Source organism: Psammomys obesus, unplaced genomic scaffold (assembly GCF_907164565.1).
Source record: "Psammomys obesus unplaced genomic scaffold, mPsaObe1.curated_primary_1811, whole genome shotgun sequence".
Taxonomy (NCBI): domain Eukaryota; kingdom Metazoa; phylum Chordata; class Mammalia; order Rodentia; family Muridae; genus Psammomys; species Psammomys obesus.
Window position 1 is genome coordinate 16,797,606 of NW_026596120.1, and position 9,325 is coordinate 16,806,930.

Consider the following 9,325-nt stretch of genomic DNA (forward strand, 5'->3'; position numbering starts at 1 on the left):
AAGAATGACAGGAGTCGGGTGAGGCCTCTGGAGGAGGCTCTGTACCCACGGACCAGCGGGGAAGCGCAGAGGTACTTTGGGGACTGGAGCCAAGGTTGTGGGTGACTACTAGAGATATGAAAATATTTTGGAGGGTCCCTGAGTGAGCGCGCATACATGAACAATGTGTATATGTGCGTATGTATAAATGTCCGTGAGCAAATGTGTGTCACCCCATGTAGATGTAAGCTGAGAGTGCGAACGTGCGCGCGCATGTGCGGCACTGTGTGTATGTATCTCTTCAGTGTGTACCAGCATAAAATATGCCAGTTTGGTTCACCCCTGCGCATGGGCAGGTGCGTGTACGTCCATAGTGGACTTGCAAGTGAATGCAAAGGCAGAATCAATCACTTCCTTTAACTCTGTACAAGGCAGACTAGTCATCCCGGGTCAACTCCAGCAGGCCTTTGTGGCTGATTGTTTCCCCTCTGCAGCCTGAGGGTAGAAGCTAGACAGGTCGAGACTGAGGTCAGGCTTGACCCAAGAGAGGAATGTGGACAGGGTGAGGCGACCTCTCCGCTCACCTTTAGCTCCAGGTACAACAAATGGCTGTTCCCTTCTATTTCCGAGTCTTAAGTTTCCCTGGCTGTGAGCCCCTCCGCTGAAGCACACACCTTGCCTGGCACACTCAGGTGGAGCCCAGGTTCTGGGTGCTATGGCCAGCCTCCTTTACAGGAGCAGGCAGGACAGGGGGGCCACGAGGGCCAAGGCCATGGTGTGGATTGAAGAAGGGAATTAACTGCTAGGGTGGGTCTCAAACCTCTCCTCCCTTCATTCTCTACGCCCCCCACCAGTTTCTGGACCCCTCCCAAGCCGAGCCAGGCCCCCCTGTCTCCCTCCTTCCATCTGCTCACACTTGCCTGCGCCTCTCCTGGGGTTCTTAGCAGTCTGTGAGGCTGACAAGGGCTGCCTTCCCGCACTCCACCAAGAACTCTGCCAAGGTGTCTTCCGCCTTAACCCCTCTTGTCCTGGGGAAGGGGAGCAGGCTAGGGCCCACGGGGCACCCTTGGACGGCTCCTTTAAATAGAAGCCCCCGCCCCCACCAGGCCAGCCACCGCCCAGAATACCATAAAGTTTGCAGGGCTACAGGGTGGATCGGGTGACCGGCACAGGCAGCTGAGACTGGCTGGAGACCACGGTGGCCCCCCGCATGAGTAGAATGGGAGCAAGGGTTGGGCAGGTAGAGATAGCCCTCTCTTGCTGGATCTCAACGTGAAGGGCGTCCTATCTGGTAGTCCCGGAAACCTGGCAGTAAGTTAAGGCAAAGCAGGTGGAAACAGCAGAGACCCTCCCTGGCAGTTCAGTGCAGGAGGGAGAGGGAATGGTAGGCCAGGCACTGCAGGTCCTCACCTGTCCCTCCACAGCTAAGACATGATTGGATACTCAGCGGCAAGCTCAGTTCCCAGACAGGTGGGTCAGAGGCCAGGGAAGGAGCTCTCCTCCCCTTTTCTGGGCCTCAACCCCAGTTTCTTTTACCAATTGGACCTCTTAAAACTTCAGCTGTCTGGCCCCACAGCGGCCAGTGCAGTGACAACCAGGCAGGAAAAGGGAGGGGGGCTCTGTCTGGAGAGTGCGGGCCTATCCTCAGGGCTTTTACCACGCTGGAGCTAGGGGCAGCCTTTGGGGACATGGATGGCCTAGCAACTCCAGCTCTCTTCCAAGCTGGGAAGACTGCCCTGTCCATCAAACCCAGAGCCAGGTACCTGAGGGAGGTTTGTAGGGTTGTTTTTGTTTGTTTGAAGGCGGGGTCTCCTGCAGCCCAGGCTGACCTGGAACTTGCTATGTAGCCCAGGATATGGCCTTCAACTCCTGTTTCTCCTACCTCTGCTTCTCAAGTGCTGGGCCAGGTGTAAGGCAGGTAAATTTCATATAAGACAGACTCCTACACTTGACTTTGGTGGCCATGTTAAGAAGTACCTGGGGTGGGCTGGAGGGATGGCTCGGAGGTTAAGAGCACTGGCTGTTCTTCCCAAGGTCCTGAGTTCAATTCCCAGCAACCACATGGTGGCTCACAACCATCTATAATGAGAACTGGTGCCCTCTCCTGGCCTGCAGGCACACATGCAGGCAGAATGCTGTATAAATAATAAATAAATAAATCTTGAAGAAAAAAAAAAAAGTACCTGGGGAAGCTGGGCATAGTGCTGCCTCTCTCCCAGCACTCAGGAGGCGGAGGCAGGCCAGTCTGGTCTACAGAGTGAGTCCAGCCAGGGCTACACAGAGAAACCCTGTCTCAAAAAACAGGGTTTTTTGAGAAACAAACAAAAACAAACAAAGAGAAGTACCTGGAGTCTTGTCCCGTAGCTTGTTCTGAAAAGCACTTTCTGTTTGCACTCTTAGGAGCACTTTAGAGGGGCTGGCTGTTGCCTCAATCTTCGCAAAGCTGGCCTCAGGGGTCAGAAGCCCTCCGGCCTCAGTTGTACCAGTTGTATGCCCAGGTCTTGTGGCACTTCAACTGGGAAGTTTTGTTACATACTGCCTGGGTGTCATCCAATCGGAGGTCAGGGGACACAGACAGAGATAAGGGGAGACTTATTTCCCCAGGAGCCTCAGGATCCAGTGTTCCTGACCTGCCTGTCTAGTGGCAGTGGGAGAAGGACCAGGGGCGGTCGGGAGGTTGCCTAGCCTCTAGGATGAGGCCCTGCCCTGCTCCTGGGCTGGCTGCCTCTCCCCATGGACCTGGCGGCCTCCCCTGGCCTCTTGCAAGCAAACAACATTCTTTGGCTGTTTACAATTTTCCACCCAGCAGCAAGTGTCGCTGAGGCCCCTACCCACCCCTGCTGTGTCCCCTGTCTGCCCAGACTGCCTCCAGTTTCTCCAGGCCCAAGGATCCAATCTCGATTCTTTTATCACCAGCCCTGTATTCCACTTGGGGTGACCGCACCAGACCCCCTCCATCTTTCTGACAACCTGAGACTCGATTCCCAGCTCGAGGGAATGAGCTGTCCCTGGCCCCCTTAAGCCAGGTGACTCAGTCCTACAGATGCGTCTCCTCCCTTGAAGGGGGAGGCCTGGGTGGCAGGTTCCTCAACAGGTCTCTTTTCTGTTCCCTAGTTTCATCATGCTGGGCTCAGGGGAGGGGTCCCCTTAGAGGCAGCACTTCAGGTATCGGTACCCAGCTGTCATAATCAGACTCCTAAAGATTCTGAAATAAGGCAGTCTTGGTTTGAGTCTGAAGCCCAGAGGCAGCTAGGGTTCCTTACCCTGTTTGTGCCCCTGCCCTTGCCCCCTGGACATCCACTAGCACAGGCCTGCCTGGGTTCTTCCTACGGAGTACCCTTACAGCCTGCCAAGGCTTTGGCTTTTCCTTTTGGAAATAACTGGACTGTTGCACCAAGTCACAGAACTCGTCTCCCACCTCTTCTTACCGCTGAGCCCACCCCCCTGCAACCTGCCTGGACCCCCCGTGGTGTGGCTGCTGTAGGATGCCCATCTGATGAAGGCTGTGCCAGTCACGCCAGTGCCCCGGGCTGGCTGGGTAGGGTCTCAGGTTCCCCACTCACACCTGCTTTTGCAATCAAGGCTGGCGGCTCCACGTTACAACCTTCCCCCACTGGCCACGTGGGCACTAGGTCATGCGACTGTGAGGACTGAAGCTTTGGTGCCAGGAGGTGGGAGAACACAGCCATGAAGAGCCTCTGAAAGCCTAACTTCCCCTAACAGATCTCCTGGGGAAAAAATGAGGGTCTCAGGACATTCCCCACCCACAAACCCCAAGCCTGGTCTCCAGAGTTCACAAGACCCCCGGCCCACCTTTTGGAAAGATCAGCTCCTCCCCTCTTTGCCCGTTGCCCTTCCCTTCAGTGGGTCATGTCAGAGCTGAGGTGGAGGGGTGGCAGGAGGGGCCAACAGGAGCCTTGGGCCTTTAGCTGTGGCCCTCCCCCTACTGGCTCCACCCCCGTCCTCCCTCTCTCCCTCCCTCGTGCGCATTCCTCCCAGACTGAGGTCAGCCCCTCTGGGATGGGGAGGCCCCCCCCCCTCAACCAGCCACATCACAGTTTCACACTCACTCCTGTTTTCTTCATTGCCCGGCAGAGTGGGGTGAGGAAGCAAGGGGAGTGGGGGTGTGGCCTCCTCGTTCGCTACAGCCTTTGAGGGAGGGGCCATGCCAGGAAAGCTGCAAAAGTGGACTGTGTGGCACGCTTTACTTATCAACAGACGTTTACATGAATGATGTTTACAGAAATACCACATTCCCTAAGCAGGATATAGAGAGCCTCCCAGGAAGTCCTGCCTTGAGTGGGGAGCACCCTCTGGATGCTCTGGGAGGAGTTGAGGGGTTGAAGATGCTGTGGGGACTCCCCAGAGTGCATTTAGTGACCAACGCTTTTCCCCCCTGAAACACGATTTGTAGACCAGGCTGGCCTGGTCTACAGAGACCAGCCTGCCTCTGCCTCCCAAGTGTGGGGATTAAAGACATGAGCCACCACCTGCCAATCTTACAGCTCATCTCATTTCCTTGTCAGTCACTCTAGCCACCTGGGCCAAGCAGGCTGGGTGCAGGCTAGAGGCACAGCAGGTGTTTGCTATTGCCAATGCAGGTCTGGGCATCTGATGAGGGCCTTGAGGGAAACACTTCTCTGTCATGGCTACCAACCCAGCCTCAGGCTCAGTTTCTCTCTCACCCCTCCCTCCTGCTTCCTACCCTACACAGCCACTTTCTTTACCCTCAAACCATTGTGCTCAGGGCTTCACCTCTCTCCCCTGAGGAGTCTCAAAAGTTCCCAATCCACCCTTAGCAGCACCCAAGACCACTGCTCCTGGAAACCCTATCATAGGTCTTGCTGAAGTGGGGGCAAGACTCTACCTGCCTCCTGCCCCCAGGCTGGGCCCCTGGGGTCATCTTTCACAGTACCTTGCTTCTACATCCTGGCTTGGCTTGGAGAAGCTTGTAGGGGCCACAGCTCCTGGCCTGGAGACCACAGCACCACCCTAATTCAGCCTGGCCATTCTTCTAGTGCTCCAGTAGCCCCATTTCTGGAATGCACAGAGTTTCTGTTGCCAAAATATGACTGAGCTGTGTCCTGAACCCTTTCATGTCATCTGCTGCACTCTTCTTCACAATTCACTAGTCACCTCAGCTATCATTCTTCCTCTGTGGAAGATTCCTGTCACACCAGGTCCAAACCTCAGGACCAGGCCTCAGGTTTTCCACTGTGGGGGCAGCAGCAGGGACCATCATCACCGGGGACCCTATGACTCTGGAGATGCCTCACATAAGAAGGCAGGAAAGAGCATGCCTGTAGAAAACCCCTCCACTTTCCTGGGCTTTCTGGGTCACCATGAAGTTCAGGAATTAATGGGGAAGATACATCTCATTTTGCTCTTTCATTTTGCTCTAGGATGTCCAAAGCTGACTCCCCACAACCCTAGTGAGACCAGAGAGCAGATATGGGAGATGGTGCCAAACTATGATTTTTCTCCCAACCAAGATGACCTGCAAGGTTACACCTCCATTAAGAGGGAGAAGTGAAGATGTTAGAAGGGACCCTGGTCCTCATCGCTGGCTGTCTCCCTTGAGTCCTGATACCTCACTGTGTGACTGAGGCTGATTGCCTGGCAGGCATGCACACACAGCCTTGCTGTAACAGGGCTGTCACGTGCCCCAGCTGGCTGGGGGCCATCACCCGAGCACACAGTGGGGGTTGTCTTCTATTCTGGTTGCAATAGAGTTGGGGAGATGCAGAACCACATGGCAGTGACAAAGATCCTAGGATCTCCTTTAGGCGCAGGGATTCGGCTCAGTATTTGGGCATGGGCTTAAGCTAGAATCCAATCCGGAGACACTGCAGTCATTGTTCGTTTTTTGAGACAGGGTTTCTCTGTGTAGTCCTGGCTGTCCTGGAATTCACTCTGTAGACCAGGCTGGCCTTGAACTCAGAGATCTGCCTTCCTCTGCCTCCAGAGTGCTGAAATTAAAGGCGTGTGTCATCACCACCCGGCTGAAACACTGTAGTCTTATCATGATCACTCCTTTCTATCTCCCAAAGCCACTGGTATCCTGGCTGGCCATGCCACTAGCCAGACAGCTGAAGTCAGGGCTGCTATGCTTTAGCCTCAGGCTAGCCTGGCGATCTTGCTCTAAAGGTGTGTGTGTAATAAGTTTTGAGCGACATCAGAAGTTAGAGCTCTGGGGCTGTCAAGGTAGCTCAGCAGGTGAAGGTGCTTGCCATCAAACCTGATATCCTGAGTTCAGTCCCCAGAACATACAGGGTGAAAGGAGAGAACTGAATCCCACAACTTGCCCTCTGACCTCCACAAGCATGCTGTGGCACATGGGAGATGTACTTACACAGACCATCAGACACACACAAATAAAATATAAACATAAAAAACTCCAAGGTCGGGCTGGAGAGATGGCTCAGAGGTTAAGAGCACTGACTGTTCTTCCAGAGGTCATGAGTTCAATTCCCAGCAACCACATGGTGGCTCACAACCATCTATAATGAGATCTGGTGCCCTCTTCTGGCATGCAGGTCTACATACAGATAAAACATTGTACATATAATAAATAAATAAAATCTTTAAAAAAAACGCCCAAGGTCAGCAGGGCATAGTGGTATATGCTTTTAATCCCAGCACTCAGGGAGGCAGAAGCAGGTGGATCTCTGTGAGTTCGAGGCCAGCCTGTTCAACAAAGTGAGTCCAGGATAGCCAAGTCTACACAGAGAAAACCTGTCTCAAAAAAACAAAAAACAAAACAAAACAAAACAAAAACCAACAACAGAAGGAAATGAAGGAAGGAAAGGAAGGAAGGAAGGAAGGGAAGGAAAGGAAGGAAGGAAAGGAAGGAAGGAAAGGAAGGAAGGAAAGGAAGGAAGGAAAGGAAGGTAGGAAGGAAGGAAGGAAGGAAGGAAGGAAGGAAGGAAGGAAGGAAGGAAGGAAGGAAGGAAGGAAAGGAAGGAGTCCTAGGCCTGCTTTGAAACATGGCAAGGGATTCCATCAGGATTAGGCAGCTTCTGCTTTCTCAGAAGCCCTAGCTATAATCCAAGGAAGGGCCCCTTTCCTGTTCTGTACATGACATCTGTCTCCACCTGCCTGCTGGGCCTGCCTCCTCCCCACAAAGTCTCTCCCTTCTTTAGGCCTCTGACTCTTAGGGGCTGTTCCCCCCCCTCTTCCCAGCTGTTCTGCTGCCCTACAAATAGGTTAAAAATACCAAGGCTACCACCAACCACATCAGTAGCTCCAGCAACTATTTCAAGTGAGCCGGTCTTGAAGGCAGACCAGCCTCGTGGCAATCCTCCTAAGCTGGGGACTGCCCATCTGACACTGAAAACAGAAGCTCGGGTCCCTACTTGGCTCTGCACACTCTGCTAAGGGTCTTGGGACTCATACCGCAGCTGCCCATGCCCATGGGTGTGGACGTTGGGAGAGTTCTAGAGAAAGAACTCAATTTCTCTTTCCTCGCTCAGCTGTTTCCCAAGAAACGAGGAACTCAGCCAAGAACAGCGGCAAGCAGTGGGGTTTGCCTATCTCACTGGGTACCTCCGGTTAGGGTTCAGGATACCTGGGCCGTCCTTCTTGCCTCCCCCTTACACCCCACGCATGGCTGGGAATTTCCCACCAGCCAAAGAAAGGCCGAATTGAGAAGCCGCCCCCACCAGTCTTGGGACAATGGAGCCTTATGCCCTCCAACTCAGAGCTAGAGTAGAAGGGCCAAGGGCAGGTGGGGGCCTAATTGTCTGTACCGGGGTAAGCCTTGCTTGCCAAAACCACACCCAGACCCAACCCCAAGCGAGACCCAGGAGATCCAGGACAGAGCCCTAGATGGCCCACCCAGGCAGGGAGGCACCGGGTGCATCAGGCAGACAATATCAGTCCCTCAATAGCCCTCTGTGCCGGGGTTCCCCTCAGGACAGAAGGAAGGAACCATCTCCGGTGCTTGCTTCCTGCTGGGCGGGTATGGTGGCCCTGGCATAACTCCAGCCCGCCTGCGCACATTGGGGTTCAGGCCTGAGCCTCTAAAGAAAGAGATCTGGGGATGGCTCAGGGTACTGTTCTTGTCAATCGTACCCCGTGGCAGAGGTAGCCGGAATGGCCTGAGGAACTGGGGCGAGGGAGCGGCCTAAGGAAGCAGGCGCTCCTTCCGACCCGCCACCACAGCCTTTCATCTCCTGCCAGCATCAGAGGCCCGGTGGCCTGTGGCCACTGACAGGTGTAAGCAGGCGAAGTCCCAGGCCCCAGGTCCAATCCCTTTCTCCCCCGCCTCCGCGGCGCCGACCCCCGCCCGCCCCAGGACCCGGCCGCTTTGTCAGGCTGCGCGGCGAGGAGGCTCCGGTGCCACACAAAGCTGCTTTTGTGTCCGGCGTCCTCCACGGGACCCGGTGACGTCAGCCTGCGTGACCAGTTCGGCCGCGGAGAGGACGGGCTGTGGCGCCCCCTGGCGGCCGACGGCAGCGGCCTCGGAGCTCCGCCCTGTCGGGGCCGGCCTTTCGCCCAGTCCTCCGGGGAGCAGGCTCAGCCCGCGGCTGCCCCTGCTGTTCCTGGAAGAAAACTCAGGCTTTCAGCTCGGCACTCCGCCACGCCCATTTCACAGGCACCCAGAATTTCCTTCAGCTTTGTTTTCTAAGTCAGCCTTCCACTGCAGCCAAGGACAGACCCCACGAACTCTGCCGTGACAGCCTGCCCCCACCCCTCTGATTTGGCGAAGTGGTATTCTGGCCCTTATTATTATGTACTTTTTACAAAACGGTTATTAGGATATGTTAATCATGCATTATTCCATAACACGTTTCATTGTGACGTTTCAACATGTATAAAAATGCATTTTTATCCTATTAACCCCCTTTACTCTCCTTCCTTTTTCCAACTAGTCACCCATCCACTTTCTTTCTTTCTTTTTTTTTTTTTTTAAAGTGACACAAAGAATTTCAGCAGGGTTGCTTCCAGAAGTATGGATGCCTTACTTATCTCGGGGCTCCAACACTGAAGAAAATGTCTCCTTTCCTCTCTCAGCCACTCAGTATCTGTAAATAATTGGGGGAGCTGGGACCTGGTGAGCCGCCTCCTCCCTCTATGACCCGGATGTTGACCGGGACCACCCAGCCTGGAAAATGCTCGACAACATTCTACCTTTTTGCAATTCTTATATTCTTTGTCACACTTTTACATAGGTTCCCTGAGCCTTGGAGGTGATTTGGTTGGTTTTTATGAATCTCAACGTGTAGCCCAGGCTGTTGTGGAAACTCTTGGTCAGCCTCCTGCCTCCGCCTCCTGTGGGCTAGAGTTAGAAGCATGTGGCACCACTCCTAGCTGAGATGGTTGGTCAAGTCAAAGGGTGGAGCCC